Source organism: Podarcis pityusensis, assembly GCF_964106645.2.
Source record: "Podarcis pityusensis genome assembly, chromosome: 3".
Lineage (NCBI taxonomy): Eukaryota > Metazoa > Chordata > Lepidosauria > Squamata > Lacertidae > Podarcis > Podarcis pityusensis.
The window spans coordinates 95,994,250-96,010,996 of NC_138026.1; the positions used below are offsets into that span (position 1 = coordinate 95,994,250).

Consider the following 16,747-nt stretch of genomic DNA (forward strand, 5'->3'; position numbering starts at 1 on the left):
GAAACTTGTGCCCCTCCAGATGTTGCTGGACTTCAGCTGAGCTCCCATCAGCCCCTGCCAGTAGGGCTGATAGGAGTTATAATCCAACAACAGCTGGAAGGCCACAGGTTCCTCATCCCTGCCTTAGAACAATCTCTGTCTCAGTACAAGGCAACTTAATAAAACCTGCCTAACCTAAGCAAATATATGAATCATGGCATAACTGTGGGTCAGGCTCCCATCTCTGCAAAGGGCATTCTGACCATGCTTCCTTTCCCTTCACTTTATCGTTATTGACAGTGACATGTCCCACTATGAAGTGTTAGCTGGCCTCAGAAAAGAAAGAATTTAGCCCTCTCTTCATTTCTCTCAGAACCTTTTTTGCTAGGACTATGGCCTTGCACTTAAAATGAATTCACAGTTCCTTCTTGAACAAGACATTTCCTTTCTTCCACCTTCCTAATCCCAAGAAGCCTAAAGATAGGGTGAGAGGGGAGCTGGAAACACTTTAAACAGGAGTGATCCAGCACAACAAAGTGAATTGTGCTGCTTTGTGAACAAAAACATCTTAAGACATTTTCTAATGGGCACGACAGGGACTTAACGCTACAAATATGCGGAGCTGACCCTGACCGGGAAGCATTACTGTAGTTGTATTTTCTTTTTCTTCTGAAACAGGACTTAAAATAATAATAATAATAATAATAATTTTTTTAATTTTATAGAAAATTTTTAAAAAAGTCTGCATCAAACATTTGCTTTTCCTATATATCCTTTTCATTGAAAAATACAGATTTATTTATGCCTTTGTACAAAATCTCAAAGTCCTCCACTTAAGAATGAATTTTTAAATGTACCTTTTGGTAGGCCTGATATACAGTGGTACCTCAGGTTAAGTACTTAATTTGTTCTGGAGGTGCGTTCTTAACCTGAAACTGTTCTTAACCTGAAGCACCACTAATGGGGCCTCCTGATGCTGCCGCGCCACCGGAGCACGATTTCTGTTCTCATCCTAAAGCAAAGTTCTTAACCTGAAGCACTATTTCTGGGTTAGCAGAGTATGTAACCTAAAGCATATGTAACCTGAGGTACCACTGTACAGGGTGTTGCAGGCACTAAGACACCGTTCTAAAAACCCATCCCGAAGAATCCATTGCCAAAGTACATAACTGTCCAAGCTGATCAACATTCAGCAGCTACATCTTGAAATTCAGAATATGAGAATGGAATAGATAACAACAGGGTTGTGTCTGGGTTTCAGGAGGGCCTGGGCAAAGTGCCCCCTGACTTCCCTTCCTCTGGGCTTATCTCCAAGCACTGCCAGGTAGCTGGGTTCTGACATTTTATTTTTCTACAGTGCCCCAAACCAATGCTATAGTAGGAGGCATTTGGGAAAGGGTGGGGATTGTATTCAGTGTAGCGCTAAGGAGATCATCCCATCAGTATAAGCATGTCTGCTTGCCTGCCAGAAAGATTTCTCCTGTCCATGTGACAATCTGGGGGTTATCCCAACCCTCCAGAGCATATTTGGCATGGATGGAGGAAAGGGGGAAAGTCCCATTGTTCTAGTGGGAATCCTAGCACAACAGCTGAATATGCAGCCTTAAAATGGTAACTAGGCCGTACTGTATGGTGCCATTAGGAGCACTAGGTTGTTATTGTTGGTAAATGACTGCCCTGTAGGGTCCCCAACATCTTCCCAAGAATGTTAGGTGCTGCCACTGGCCCTTAATTCCTGTTGCAGCAGCAGAAAACTGTGATCCCCATAGATAGCCTTTAACCTCATATCTAACTCAGTGCACACATACACCTGTGCTGATTCTGAACCTTGTTCACAGGAGTGCTGTTCTATTCTTCCAGTGAACTGAGAGCACCATACATACTGATTATTCAGTTTTATCTTCACATCAATTCAGTGGTGGGTGGTAGGACAGAAGGCAAGGAGCCCAACAGTAGGTGGCATTAGAGTCAAATAATTATAGTTTTGTCCCCATCCTCCTCTCTGCTGATTTGTACAAGGACAACAATGAGACTATGTCTTGGCTCTCCCTCTCTGATGAGGAACTATAATTCGTGACTCCATTTTTTCCCTTGAGGCTCCCCCCCGCCCCCCCGGATTAAAATGGTATCTAAAGCAAGTTACAGGTTGGGATGACAATGTCACAAAGGTTATAAGGGGGTGGGGGTAGGAGAGTGCATTGATCCGCCTCTGTAGCTCTTTGCCAGTAGAGGAGAGGATTGCTGGTGGAGAAATCTCTCTGCCATGGTAGAGGCCCCAAACTTTGCCGAGGCAGGTGGTAAGCTGCTACTAGCAGTTCTGCCACTGATGTGAGAGGATAGTAAGCATTCAGTAGTGTGTGGAAATGGGGTATTTTGTGAAGACAGCCACATGCGAACCGTGCAGATACCCCCAAATTCTTGGTCCCCTCAGCTATGCCAGCCTAGAGTAGGGCCTAGGAAACACTGTTTCCACCCCCAGTTTGCAAAGCTGGGGTTCTAATTTGCTTAAGAAAGAAAAACAAATCCTACTCACCCACCTTATGATATGCTGCTTTCAGGTGCAGAAGTGAATGGATTCCCCACTCTGTTCCTGCATAGTGCTCTGTTAGTGGATTGGGGAGAAATTTGCTTTGGTTTATAGTTTAATGTGGAGCTACCTAATTTTCACTTCCCAAAACAACTTGTGGACTGAAACAGAGCTATTCCATTCCCCCCGCCTGAATTTTGTGATGCAGTTCTCCAGCAATAGCAACAAATGTGTACTAAGATGCATGCAATAGGGGAAAGTGTGCATACAACTGCATATATTAGTGAAAACAAGCAGAAATGCATTCTATCAGGGGAAATTGCTTGCAAAATTGTGTTTATTAGGCAATGTTGGATACAAAATATGTATATTAGGAGAAATGTGCATTTAAATGTCGATGAATTTTCATGAGGCGTTTTAAACTAAATAATCTGATGTGGAAATGTGACAGACTGAGCTTAATATTGCAAAACTGTGAACTGAAATTGACAGTTCTGTCCATCACTATCTTTCTTGGCAGTCCTATACTGGTGGGGCTTACTTCTGAGTAGACATGCCTAGGATTTCACTGTACAATACCACACTCCAATACTTTGACTTTCTGAAGGACTGCCTGCTTTCTACACTACTCATAAGCTGCGGTTTTCTCATTCTCGGCTTGTGGTTTTTGCAGAGGACAGTCATGATGGAACTAACAAGTGGTGTATTGAACAAACAAGGAAGGGAAGACATTCATTGATTCCAATTGTCTGTCATGAATATCACCAGGAAACGTTCCTATGAATATTATCAAGGCATGTTTCATCCCCTAATTGATCTTTCAGAAAGATCAAATTAATATCTTGTCTAACTATGATGAGCCTTATCAATTGAGTGATTGCCAATATTAAAGGGGGGGGGGGGGGAGAGAGGATTAATTTTTTCTGTCCTTATTAGCTTAAAGTACTTATGGCCTAAAATCAATCAGATCATAGACTGAACAATGGTATTTTTGGCAAAACTATCAGTCAGGATTTAGCTGTTGCAATATTATACTATACAGATTTGTGTAGTGGAGGAAACATAATATAATATAAGCTTGTAAAGCCAAACACTCACATGTTTAAACAATTATCTCCGAGATGAATAGAGACAGACTACTTTGGTTTAGGAAAATGTAAATGTAATTTATTTTTTCATGGATGCACCCCCTCCCCACTCCAAAAGATATCAAACATTTCATTGAAGCTCCTTTTGCTATGCAAAATTCATTAGCAATGTCCCCAAAAGACAATCCCCATCAAGTTTCAAATGTCCTTTTTGGGCAAAATCCAACAGCAAGCTAGAGATGTGCAGAACCCGCCCCCCCCCCCCCCGGAATTTCTCTATCAAACTTTTCTTGTTGCCTTACGTTGAAACACCTCAAAAGCTGAGATAAGGAAATACCTGCAAATTGGCAAAATTTCAGTTGTAACTGTATGTTCAATTATAGCCTTTTAGGATTTTAGTGCTATTTGTTTTATTTTCCTTTACTATACTGTTCTCAAACTGTACAGTAATAGTAAAAAATAGTTTGAAGCAACTAGCCTCCTAGATATAACAATCTCCCGAGTATATTGGCATCTTGAATGACATGGGATCATGTTTATTTCTATATTAGTCTTCCATTTTTTCCACATTACTCATGTTCTTTTTTTGATGTGCTCAGGAGGAATTTATGTGATGCGACCTCTTGATCCTTAATGTAAACTGACAAATTTATTGTAACCTTAGATATTGATGCAAAGCAAATAACTAAATTCAGAATGCTAGTGTTAGCATAACTACTAGAATGAAGAAGTATAGGCAATAAAATTCAGGGCAGGCGTTTAATTTATTAAACTGCAACACTTGTTCTATCAGCATTTTATTTTAAAGGTAGACTTTACCTTTAAAAAGAGACAGGGAAGATAGTAAAATCATTAAGTTCTTTTATGTATGTCTAAACAGGGATGGCTTGCAATTGGTGTGGTCTGTTCATTTGGATCAAAGAGCTGTCATATTTTAAATTTAATAGAGAACATAAATGGAGGAGCTTGTAATCAAGAAAGCTTGATTTTTTAAAATTGCTGATGGAAAGCCCTTTATTGGCATGTTAACACATCTCTTTAGGCTGGTTAATTACTACCATGCGGAATAAGAGAAGGTTAGTTCATTGGCTAAAAGCAGATATGCTTTTAATTTAAATAATTATGTACCGACTTTGGCCTGTTCATTCCACTTGCTCATCTCACAAGGTAAGCAGTTAGATTTTATAGCACTGGATAGTAATCGATGTTGAGGGGCCTTCTGTATTGATCTCACCAAAGTCTTAGATCTAGTAATCACCAACTATCACTATCCTCCAGGCTCACCGCTATAGTATTACTATTCCGTTTTTTAAAATGTGCAAAATTACAGAGAAATGACCAGGCACTGAAATGGAGAAAGAGAGAGTTGGTTAGCCACCTGGGCACAGCTATTTCAATTTTAAAAACAGAATTATGTAAAATAATGTGTACCACTTACACCAATCGAAGCAGAACACAAAATAAAGACATCAACAAGGTAGCCATGTGCACAACAATATAATATAGTTGAATAATTGTTTATTGACTAAGTGGTGAATTTTTGAGCCATTCTTGAGAAGGAATATGTGGTGAAGTCATTCAGGGTGGACAACGTTTGAGCTTGGGGGCTGCATGCCATTAGGGGTCACATACTGGCTGTGTGCTGGGCCAGAGCCTACAGTGGGAGGGTTTGAGTTTCTCTCCTCCCCACTCACCCTCACACCTCTTAACTCAGCCCATGGGGATTGGCAGATTCAGAATACCTTCTTTGTCTCCACTTTCTTCCTGATGATTGATCCTAGGAATCTATGAAGAATGTGCAGATAGGTGTGTTCTGCAGTTGTTCCCAGTGGTGTATTAACTGGGCTGTGGGGAAGGTGTACTCTTATCATATACCTCCTGCATTGTCACTGCCCAGCTAATTTGGCACTGGGAAGAGGTGAAAGGTTTTTGATATGCTCCTCAGCAATTTCCAGCACCAAATAACTGGAGAGAGGGGAGGAGCCTGTGGGCCAGAAGCAGTCTGGAAGTGTGAAAGCCACGTAAAATGCAGCCATGGTTTCATCTTGTCCCCTTGGCTCATCTGGCCACCTGCCCTTTAGAGAAATACTTTTGGAATATTGGATCTAGAAATGCAGCTGCTTTGTGAGTTTCTCTTCAGGTCCTCTAGAACCAGGGCAGGTGCACTATGCTTGGGTTATGCTTCTCAAAGCATACTTGCTGTTCTTCAAATGGAATGACTCTTTGTATTTTTGAAAGTGCATTGGGATCCAGCTGAGGCCACCACTCCATGAGCTGGATGCAGAGCCGTAATGTGGGTTGCCAGTGCCGGAGGTGGGGCAGGTGTTGTGCCCCCCACCCCGTGGACTGGGAAGCTGGGGTGGAGCTGTGCTCTAAGGGGAGGGCACACAGAGCCCACACAGAGGGTCAATGGAGGCCGTCTCCGACAGACTCCTCACTGCCTCTCTCCCTGTCTACTAGACTAACCTGCCCACCACCACGCTTCAGCTGCCAGGGCTCCTTGCTGGAGCCCCAGCCCCAGAGAACGCAGCTGTCCTCCTCCCACCTGCCTCACTCCCTTCCGATCCCAGTGGAGCATCTTGCCTCTCCTTGATGGACGATGGCGGTGCTCTTCCCCACCCTTCCTCTTAACCGGCCCAGGGGCAGGGGGCACGCACACATCTCATCGCTGGCCATGAGGAGAAAGAGAAGGAGGCATTGCTAATGCCCCAGCCCTGAAGGCTTGGCCCGGGTGCAGCTTGGCTTGCCTCCCAGTGGCTCCAGCCTCAATGAGGGAGCCTGTTGTGTGGGCGTCTGGTTGTGACCCCTCCAAAATGTGCACCCGGGTCAGTGGTCCCTCTTCCATCCCCCCACTACTCCTCTGGCTGGATGCTTCTTTAGACAGAAGGAGCGGAAATTTTCACTAATACCGTCTTGTCCATGTGGTATCACTTTTCACGCCATTTGAGAGGAAGCCCCAACTTTCTGGAGAAGGTTTTCAGGGGCATAAATGACTGCATTTATGAGTCATTTCCATCCACAGAACCATCTTTTGTGTGAAGTGTCACAAACTTTGGACTTAACTCTTCGTGAATGGTTTTCAAGGAATGTTGCAATGTTATTGAAAATTAAGCAGGTGCAGATCTGTTCAGAGCCTAAATGGAAGACCACACTTGTTTCGGTTCTTACTTAAAAGATTCATAGCGTCTGTTCATCAGTCATGATGCTCGGGCAGGTCAGAGCATAAAGTAAACTACACAAGAAATGTATGCACAAATGACAATAACTCAATAACCAGCTGCTTTTCATTTCACTCCTCATTCCCTCAAGATTCTACAGTTTTACTTGCGCATTTCTCTTTAGTTATCTGCATCTTCACACAAAGTATGCTGTTCATTAGCCATTCCCAAGTACACACTAGATGGCAGAGGCTTGAGTGTCTATCGGTCATGCTGCAGGCCTAAGGTAATCTGTGCCTGAAGATATTATATCAGACAACTTTATCTTTTTAAAAAAACAAACACAAAAGCAGGCATTTCTGTGTTCTCACAGTATTTCAAGCACTTCAGTGGAGCTCTGTAATAAATCTTGTTGGATCCCTCCCTTTTTTCTTCTTAAGATGAAATACCAATCATACCAAGTAGTTTGCCAAATTTTCTTTATAATGCAAAATTTGAAAAATGAATTATATCCGCACACTTTCTGCAAAAGAAAATAATAACATGAAGGGCGGGTGTGCGGGTGTGTGTGTGTGTGTGTGTGTGTGTGTGTCTTAGTCCTTGGAGTTAAAAATCAACAATCCACCCTAGACTCCCAGTATAACACACAAGCATTTAGCTACCTAAGTCCATTAATGCTAATGGCTTCATGCTTTTTCTTTTATTCATCACCAAACTGATAACACTTGGTCAGCTTTTTATCAGCCTGAAATATTGACAGTAGAATGAGGTTCTTCCCTTAGCCAGACTATACCATTATCTTGTTCTTATAACTTAAGCCATCCTGAAAATGCTGTTACACTGAATTTATTACAACAAATATAAAGAGCCATAAAGTGGTACTGGATTCTTTGCAGCTGCTGTGATTTATAATCATTGGGCATGACCCAACCAGCCATATTTAATCCCATTAATTTTGCTTATTTGGAAGTTAGTGGGACTTAAAACAACTTATTTTTTGCCAGATTGTGCCCTCAGATTTTTAAATTTTTATTTTAATTATCAGCTACTCTACAAGGACATGAATATTTTTATGTTGATGGGTCCCTGTAAGTGACCCATTTTTTCTGGATAAACATTATGCTGGTTTGCCAGGAATATGGCAGAATTTTGTTTGGCTTCTCATTTTTCTTAACCTTTTATTATGATAACATTGACATTAATCTACATGCTTTGTAAATAATAGCACAGTCAGTATTAAAGGGTATGTAGGATGCACCTACTCTGAGCCAACAGTAACACACTAAGTTAGGGTGCCCTTTAAAACAATACAAAAGATTTAGTTAATGCAATGTTTCTTATAGAAATAGGCCAATGTAACCCTATTCAGTTGATCCCATTTTCGTTTCCCTAGCTGCCAATATGCATCCAGTTCAAGTTACTGCTGCATAGCTACAAAGTCCTTCATTGCCTGGTCCCAAATATCTTGAAGGGTGCTTCTCTCCATGCTGTCCTTAGCCCCTGCTCCAAGCAACATGTTCACATGAAGTGACTCTGTCATAGTGAGAAGCTGAGCCTTTACACAAATTGCCCAAAGTTATGGAATGAATCTGCTCCTATATCCACTATTTCCTCTCTCTATTGGCCTTAAAACCCCTTTACTGGGAATATAATGGTTCGACTGGCTAGTTTTGTTATTGGCCCTATTTTTCTGTTCATGTTTTTTTTGTCACTGTTCACCATATTGAGCACTGTAAGTAATAATACTAATAGTAATAATAAGCCACACTTCCCAGACTGACTTCTTTTTTTTTAAAGATTATATCAAATAACAGTGATATTTGATAACAGCTATTCAAAAGGAATAGCTGCTCCCTTTTGTTTCCACTAGCTTCTCCCCTCTGTTTTGCCATACAATAGTTTGCATAGGCAAACAGCAGACATTTCTTTAGGTTTTCAAAGGGCCTTTCCACACTTAACATTTGTGGTTGTGGTTCCCCATCCCAGATATTTTCTCTAGACTTTTAGCATCATCCCTATTCTGCTAGTATTTCAGAACAACATACTCCAAAAAGCTACCTTTTCTTCTACAGGAAAAAAAAACCCCTGATTTTTGTGAAAGATCTGGAATAGATTCTCAATTATTTTCATTTGTGGGACACGTGCATAAGTATCATCATGGTTTCTGTGTGGAGGGAGTGGGAGTTGGAGGGCGTGCTTTGGGACATACCAATTACTGGAAACCGCAGGAAGAGTGAGTGCTCCAGTCTCAGGTTCTGTTTGCTGATTTCCCACACGCATGTGGTTGGCCACCGGTTAAGGACCCGATGCTGGACTAGATGAGGCATTGGTCTGATCCAGCAGGCTCTTTTGTTCTTTCATTCTTAAATCTGTTTCACACTGCTTCCCTGTGACTGGTATGAGTTGTCAGTTTGTGAGCTCAGTTCAGAAGAAACAATAGTGTTGAATTGAAGTACTGCCTATGAGAGCAGTTGTTAGCTGCCCACCAAAGTTCATCGCAGTAACATTTTTTATTGTAGTTCAGGTAGACTGTAGCTCCTCTAATCTCCTGCACTCCCACAAGATTAGAATTCTGGAAAACTAGGCCTTAAAGAGATAAATAGCAGCTAAAGGGCTGCCTACCCCTGTGTGCATGTGCCTAATTTCGAGATTTACTGGGTGGAGGAACATCATAGTATGTAATGCGTAGCTTAGTATCGTATCTGCGCCTCGGGCCTGGTTCTGTTGTGTGATTACTCTGCTCAGTAATGTGTGCTCAAGCATGCACTGCAGCTTGAGTTGCAGACGCATGTCAGAGGAGGATGACTGATGGATCTCCGCAATGGCAAGGCTGAGAGGGGAGACGCTCCGGCTGGGGCCGAGCCAGCTGGCTTTTCGTCCCCCGGTTCTGACAGTGACTATAGGCATAGAACCATAGCTGTCAACCGTCCCTTATTTGGCGGAAAACTGCCTTATCCCAGCGCCGTTTCCTGCTGCTGTCCCGGATTGATGATGTCCCTTAAATTTCCCAGGTTTCATGCTCGCCTGGCTCGGGAGGGAAGCAGCGGCTCGGGGTCCTCCAGCTCAAGAGAGCGAGATAGAGCGCGCGCATGAGCTGCCGCGTCTCCGTCTCTCCCTTTTCCCCCTCAGGGGCACATCGTGAGGAGACGGGTGGCGGCAGGCGGGCAGGCAGGCAGCCCCTCTCTTGCGAGACTTCCACCGCACTGCCAGGGGAAGCAAGAGTCTCTCTCCCTCCCTCCCTCTCTCTCGGGCTGGGAAGGGCCGATGGAACTCCTCGCACCAGGACAACGGCAGCCCCGACGTGCTGCTTAGCATACCCTCCAACCAGTGCAGCATCTTAATGTAGTGATTTCCCCCTCTGCATCCCTTTCATAACTCTACTTTTATAAATCATTTGTCCATCCATAGTTCAAATTTTTACTACAAGTTTTCTGTCAATCCTACCAATGTATGTAACTCTTTACAATAGCTTTTCAAATAAATTATAAACTTTCCCCATTTTTTATTAAAGAGGTCCTTTTCCTGGTTTCTAATTCTGCCTGTAAGCTTTGCCATCTCGACGTTGTTCATCAGTTTTGTCTGCCACTCTTCTTTGGTCGGAGTTGTAGACCCTTAGGATCATCTAGTCCAACCCCCTGCAAAACACAGTCAGTCGCAGCAAAAGCAGCATGGCTCCATCAGTGCCGGATTTCTGTATAAGCTAAGCAAAATCCCTTATTTTGGCTGCTGATCCCTTATTTTCGAGGCTGCTGGTCCCTTATTTTCAAATCTGTAAGTTGACAGCTATGCATAGAACTTTTCTCAGTTCAGGCACAACTCATCTTTAATGTGGAAAGGAAACCTTCAGACTTTCTAATAACATGTGTGTGACCAAGGGTGCAGACTGTCAGCTGCAAATTTATTCATAAAAACATTAGATTAAACAGAAACTATACCATTGTAAGCATGGAAAAGTCCTCAAACAGGGAGCAGCCATTGCTTCATTGTCATAGGATATTAGGAGTGTAATCTCATACCTAACAGAGATTTACTCTGCTTGCAGTCTCCATCTTGGAAAAGCTGGTTTATAGTTGCAACATCCAGCCTATTTTACTGTTATGCTTTTCTCACTGGAAAAGAGAAAAGGAAACTTAATGCTACAGGCCATTGAAAATAATCAGTTCATGAGGCACAGTAAAACAACTGAAGAAAAAGGTCACTAACTACTGAGAGAGTTTGGATGTGCAAGTTATGTAGCTGAATCATCATCAGAAAAAAAATATGCATCTGTATTTAATTGAAATGTGATCAGAAACTTGAAGGGCTTTTTCTTTTTCATTAGATTTTCACAGTCCCCATACCAAATAGTTTTCCACACAAACGTTTGGTGAGTTTATTTATTCTGAGTAAAACAAACTGTTTTATGTCTCTACTGAAGAAGGTCACTGTGTCAAGAATAATTAGGGGAAATGGCACTGCAAACACTACAGGATGAAATATTGTATATTTCTTACTTTCAATTATTGCTTCCTTGGTAGAATCATTAGCATTTGGCAGATTTGTTGCTGAGTTTGTTGTTCTGCTTTGAAAGTTTGGGATAGGCTAGATGTAGCTTGATCTTCCTGCACTTCTGTCATGACTTGCAGTTCCTACTGAATTTCTTCCTTGATTTTTGCTGACCTTTTGCTTTGTCTCATTGTAGTCTGATCAAATAACTTTTCAGGTTTAGTTTTTCTTAAACTTGTGACTTCACGTCTCCTTTAATTAGGAAGGGCCGTGCTGTACAGGAGAATGATAGAAGGCAAAACTAAGAGGTTCAAGGAAAATTTATTTGCAAGCTAGTGAGGAATTTTGGAAACCAGTTCAATACATTTTTTTTTTTTTGAGTACCATTGGTTTTCCTTCCTCATGATTCTATGCTTTCACTTTGGCTTATTATCTGTCTCAGATCACTCCTAATCTTTTATTCACTATGTGCTTAGCCTAATCAATAAGCAGCCTCACTCACTGCAGAATTTCTACTTTATGTATGCTTTCAACTCTTCCAAATTGTAACGTGTCCAGATTCTGCCTTGGCTGGAGTACTTGTTGTCTAAATTTGTCATGTTTCAGATCATTACACTGACTTTAATTTTGATGTATTTGTATTTTACCCAGCTCTAGTCATGGTCTTTCCCCCTCAGTCAGTTTAATTACTTTTTGCCTGGGCAATGTTTGTATTACTAAAGCCATTATTAAACACAGGTTTACGCTGAGCCTAACAATGGAAATCAAAGAGATCACCAATTAGTTATTTGGACAACTTCAAGATGGGTTAAGTCCCTTACAGTTTAAGCTCTGTGAATATTATGAATAAGAAACTGTTTATTTCATGTAGCTTGCTTAAATTATCTCTTATCATGGGATAAACAACACTGACTCTAACCTCTGCTTTTTTTAAAAAAAAAAGGGGGAATGAGAAGTAGAAGACCAACAATTCTAGAAACTAGAAAGAAAAATTCCTTTTGACTTGTTTACATATCTCATAAGTGTGTATGTTTTACATTAGTGCTATATTTTACTGAAGTTCAAAGTTCCACAGAAAAGCGTATTCTAGTTGTATCAGGTTGCCAGTGAGGTCCAATCCTGGCAAGATAAGTCTAGTGCACCTGAGGCAGAAGACAAATGTCACAGTCACGCCACACATTTAAAGCATTATTATGCCACTTTAACAACCATGGCATAACCGAAAGATTCCTGGAAACTATAGTTTGTTAAGGTGTTGGGAGACTCCTCATGGAGCAGCTGTTCTCAGCCATCCACATAATGCACTGCAGTAATCCAGGCAGGATGTTACCAGAGTCCAACTTTTCTCTCACAGCTACTGAAATGGTCCTGTGAAGATACCTTGTGTTGTGAATAGGAAAGGGCAGATCAGGCTTAAGTTGGTCCATGTCTTTTTCACACATAACTGATAGGAAGTCTGTTTCATCCCATTTTCGAGTGCTTAAATTCTCAGTTATAAAATTTTATACATTTTCAAGAGGTAGGTCATTTTATCCTTCCTTCTTTCCTTCCAGATTATAAAGTGGTTTGAGATATATACCTTCTTTACAAGTTCACACTGCTTGGAGCATCTAGAAAGCACAGCACAGTACATTGCGGTTTAAAAATGTTTGTGAAAATGCTCCAGGAAACGAAAAGTCCATTATTACAGGAGGTCCGGAACTAACACAGATCTGGTAGGAAAAAATGCTGGTGACTTCCATGGGCACATGGGGGCAGCCATCTTTTTTCCGTACAATTATCCACAAAGGGACAGCTCATAAATATATTTGGCTGCTTCCTGGAGCTTTTTCACAAGCATTTCAGCTTGTACAGCAGTTGAACACTTTCTAGATGCTCCAAGCAGCCTGAAGCTGTAAAAAAGAAGACGAAGGGGCGGGAAGACAGAGAGGGCCCTTGGGTAAACTGTAACAACAACAACAACAACAACAATAATAAACCAGACGGACTATGCAGTGAAAGGTTTGTAGAACTGTGGACTACTTTGCATATATACTTTCCAACCTGCAATGACCCTGAGCGGTACAAATCAGGTATGTTTGTTTCAAAAGGTGGAGCGTATAAAATCCTCAAGCTTCCCTAGTTATGAAGTATTCTTGAGTGGTACTATTACTGGCTGTGCAGGACATTTGCCCATGAAATATTATTTCTGTGACTTATGCATCCAGTCCAATTGGTAATGATTGCATATGTCATTCATATTTCGAGAGATAAGTAAAAATATATATTGGTTTTAGGCACTCTGGCTGTATCTGAGGATGCAGTTTATATAATATAAAAACGTTGATAATTAACTGCATTATTTCACCCCCACTCTCTTGATATGTTGGAAATTAGATGCATGAAGAGTACCAACCTTCACTTTACAGATGGTCCATGAAATTAGGCCTGGAGAAGTTAAATGACTTGACTAATGTTCTACGCTGTGTCTGTGGCAGAACTTGGTGCAGAATCCATCTCTCTTAATTTACAATCCCTAACCACTAGCCATTGTTCTCTTCCTAAACAAAACATCATTCAGGAGCTAGGAGGGGAAAGTGCTTCTAATACATCAAATCTTATCAAATGACTCTAAACTTATCTCGCCTTTGTTTTCACCAAGGTTTGCTGTAAATCTTCTTAACTAGAGAGCAACAGGACTGGTGTCCTTGCTAAAAAGAGAAGATTGATTTACTATATTCATACAGAGGCAGGCAGCTGCTTCCAGTGGGTACATAATAATGAATGTAAGCCTGTAGACACTTAAGAAAGTCTTAAAGATTGGATGATGTTATAAATGTTTGTATAGTAGAAAAACTGAAAAGGTTTTATCCCCAATGGCTGTTTTGAATAACTGTGCAAAAAAAGCCCCTTTACACTATTTTAGAGGTTTCTTATTCCTCAAATACTCTAATTGATTGCTCATTGGGCTCAGTCAGCCCAAAGTAGAGAGAAACTTTGTACAGACATCATTAGTTTTTCTCCATTTAAAGATTAATCATGAAGAGCTCTGGCTCTTTAATTCTGTAATTTGTATATTTAATGGGCTGCTGCAGAATCTATGACAGTAATTAGCATAGCCTGAAAACTCATTAATACGCAACAACATGATTAATGCAACATTAATGCAAACATGACTGAAGTTATTTGGGTTATGTAGTAAGAAGATTAAAGCTAAAATGTCCTGTTTGTTTTACCAGTAGTGGGTATAATGGGGTGGCAAAAAAAATAAAAACAGGTATCAAATTTGTCACTTTAACATAACAGAATGTACTTGAGTCTAAATCAAGATGATTTCCTTGATCCAGAATGATAGGATGTATAGAACACCATTCCTTTGGTCCTTTTATTAATTCCTTTATTCAGCCACCCACCCACATTCAGATTTGTTTACAATTCTTTTTCTTTACCCTATTTAGATTGACCTCCTTTAGCTTCTGGTTGCTTTGAGATATTGCAACGATAATAACGGGGGCAGGGGGGGCTAATTAGTTTATTATATTTTTCAAATCTGCCCCAGATCACAGTTACTACTTTAAGAAAGTATCACAAGGTATCGCTTATGAAAGGAGCCTCAGTGTGAAAGTCAGGAATTTCCATCATCCGGTCTCCCCAGGACCTTAGCCCACCCCATTCACTTGGGTTCTCCAACTCTCAGGAAAGCGATTGGGAGGGTTTAGCGGATAGAGCATGCCAAAAGTCATCTCATGACAGCCCCTTCTGATAGTACTTTTCTGAATCCAACCCAAGGAGTTTTAGGAATGTTCCTTTTTCTGCTACCAGCAGAGTTAAGTTGGCTATATTTGCACTACTATCAATTTCCATGAAAAATCACTTGTTCACTGTTCCTAAAGATAGTTGTGTTGTAGAAGGTATCGTACCTCTTGGTCGAAAGTAAGGCTACATAGTTTTTCATCTTAGAGCCATCCAGCAAAACACAGAAAGTGTATGACAGAGTGATGTGGAAAGTTGAGAACAATGAAGAGAATAGAATAAAATATATGAAATCAGGAGGTAATTGAGACACTCAGTGGCTCAGCAGGCTGTAGGAAAGAGCTGGAAAAATATATTAAAGAGACCTTTCACCATCCAGCTCTAGCCTTTATTTAATATAATAATATTCAAAGCTTCTCAATTAAGGGTCCAACTATATATTACAGGTAGCATGTGGCAGCTCCTTGATAGAGATCTAATGTGGTTTCTATAACATATATGCTGGCAAAGCAACGCTGATAGAAAGAGAGCACTTTCAAGAGGATCTTACTGAATCACATGACACATCTACACACTGCAGCCGGCACACTAATGTGTCACGATACACCGTTTGGAAAGCTCTGCAATAGACCAATGGCTCAAAACTTGATGTTCTTAGAACATGACATGCCACACCAGTATCATTACCAAATGCACTAGTACAAATACTGTCAAGAATTTAGGTATTATTTACAGGACTGTCAGGCAATTACTGAAGCTGACTCTTTTACCTTGTGTCTCTTATTAGTTGTTTTAATGTTGGTTTTTATGTATTTTTAATCTGCCTTCAATATTTTAGTAGCAAACATTTTTAAAAAGGTAAATATATGTAAAGGAATACTCAGGAATTAAGTAACCATGACATCGCCCTGAGGACAAATTTCTCTGCTTTTCCCTCCAGTTCTCCTTTTTCTTTGTGCCACCCCTAGCCCTCTGAAATGCCACCTGAACACTAAAGGAGATTTTGATTATATCCCCTGTTATGTTTATTCAAAGTCAATTGTTGCATAGCTCTGAACAGCTACTTTAATAGCATGATTGATGTTCATTATCTCAAGTGAACGTCTTAATATTTGTGAGTACACTGTGATGCACTCGGTGACAACCTGTGGCATGATTAAAGTCTGTGGGTCAAAGGATATTGCTTGTGGCGTGAGGTAATTAGTAGCCTTATGTAATATGAATACGTGTTGCAGTTATGATTCTTTAATTTTTCATAATAGTTTCTGTCTACACAAAGAGCTTCCCATTACTTATTATTTTCTGCCTGGCAAAGGAAGGGGAAAAAATGAATATGAAGAAGTTGATTCATTTGCTACAGCTGGGTAAAACCCAATAAATTAGCCTGCTCTGTGTTTAATGTGCTAAGGGGGAACCACAAGGATATGGGTATGAGTAGATATGAAGTAAGAGCACATTGTTAATCATAACTGCCCTTGTTGAAAACAGCATGGAATCCCGCAAATAATTTTAATATTCGTCACAGAAGTGCCAAAATTGTGTCAATAAAATCCTCATCAAATGCTTACTTTTCACTGTCCTCCTAAGTACATGCTTTTTCCTGCCTAGCAGCCATAATTGTAGACAAGGCCAGCCCAATACATTTTGCTGCCTGAGGCGGAGCAGCAAATTGCATCCCTTGGTTCATATCCAAAGCCAGTCAACTTCTTTTGACACCTGAGGCAGAAAATTTTCCAAGTGTTTATTCTCCATGACAGTAAAATACAGTGTGGGGTTCT

The 16,747-nt window shown here is 40.8% G+C and overlaps 1 protein-coding gene across 5 annotated transcripts in view; it reads left to right on the forward strand.

The window, feature by feature from the left end:
• The window catches only part of USH2A (usherin), a 440,966-nt gene that overhangs the window by 126,787 nt on the left and 297,432 nt on the right, over positions 1-16,747 (forward strand). The window lies entirely within an intron of this gene.